Source organism: Lithobates pipiens, unplaced genomic scaffold, assembly GCF_037356315.1.
Source record: "Lithobates pipiens isolate NorthernLeopardFrog02 unplaced genomic scaffold, aLitPip1_a1.2 Scaffold_18, whole genome shotgun sequence".
Taxonomy (NCBI): Eukaryota; Metazoa; Chordata; class Amphibia; order Anura; family Ranidae; genus Lithobates; species Lithobates pipiens.
In genome coordinates, this window is record NW_027507758.1 from 147,153,089 (window position 1) to 147,154,516 (window position 1,428).

A 1,428-nucleotide genomic window follows, 5' to 3' on the forward strand; every position below is an offset into this window, starting at 1 on the left:
CACATATTTCCACATAAACTTCCCTCCTGGCAGTAAACTTTGTCAGTTATTGTGCTCAGCTTACCACAACAAACTGATGTTTCTCCCTCAGCTCACCTCTCTCCCTGCATGTCCTGTGAGCAGAATATCTGATCTACCTGTCAGCTAGACCTAGACCTGATCTACCCGTCAGCTAGCTGTGATTGACAGGTAGTTCGAAGCGGAAGCTGTCATGGGGCCCCCTACTGGCAATGCCTGAATGCTCAGGTGTGCGGCACTTACTATTGCGAGCTGTGTTGGCGGCTGCTGGTGTAGCACAACCACGCAGCTCGCATACTTCAAAGTCTTGCAGGATGCCGCTGCTAACGGGAACTGAGTTGCTGTTGTGGAAAAAGTACAGGAACTCCGTTCTCATGCGTTCCCGCAGGACTTGAGCCCTGGTTCCAACTGTTACTACAGATGGGAACTTGGAAATTTCAAGTTTGCCTCGGGATCATAACCTAGTCTTTCAGGGTCCTATTAACCATCCATGCCCCTATTATCCTTCTCTGAAGGCATGGATATTGAGAGGTAGAGATTATTTTCTGCCTCAAAAATGGTTGACACTCTAAAGAACACAAGAAAGCCAAATACGAACTGTACGTACAACATAATCTGGAAAAGATAGAAACCTACTTCATGGCTTCAACACCCAGGGCCCTGACAGAAGCCCCCCCCCTATAGAAAAATGATATAAAACAATATAACAAATGATATATAAAATAATTAAAAATAAATAAGAATAAACACTAAAACATATATTATTTTATTAAATGTATCTTGTGATGTAATGTTTTGCCAGCCATCATCTGTAAAAATCTAGTATACAGTATTGTATAATTTAAAAAAAATGTATTTTGGCAGCTCAGGCAAACCACACATGGAGCACTATGACTATGTGTGTGTGGGCATGTGTGATCTCAGAATGATGCTGTGCCATGCATTTTAAAAATGTGTGACTGTCATTAAGAATGTAAACCAACTCCATGTATAAGACCCCCCCAAATCTGAAGTGCCCCGGGTCCCCCATGATCTAAATCTGGCTCTGTTAACACCACAGTGTATAGGACTTCCTGCTGAAAGACCTAAATTTAGGTCTAAGTTACAGTCTCCATTGAGAGGCGGAGCAAGCTCTCAATCAGGCAGCTGCGTAGATCCCGACAATATTTTGGGATCCTTCCAGAGCCTGGGGCAGTTCTGCCTTGTCAGCTGACAAGAGACAATGGGCTGCTATCAGATGACTCTGGGTCACAGGAGAATAAAACTAAGTGTACTCCTGTGACCCACAAGAGAAGTATGATAAAAAAAAAATCTTTAGCCATACTTCTCTTTCAAAGCTAATATACAATTTAACAGAAGAAAATATTGAGGCATGACGATGATCATGATTGCAGGCAAAATGAAAAAAAA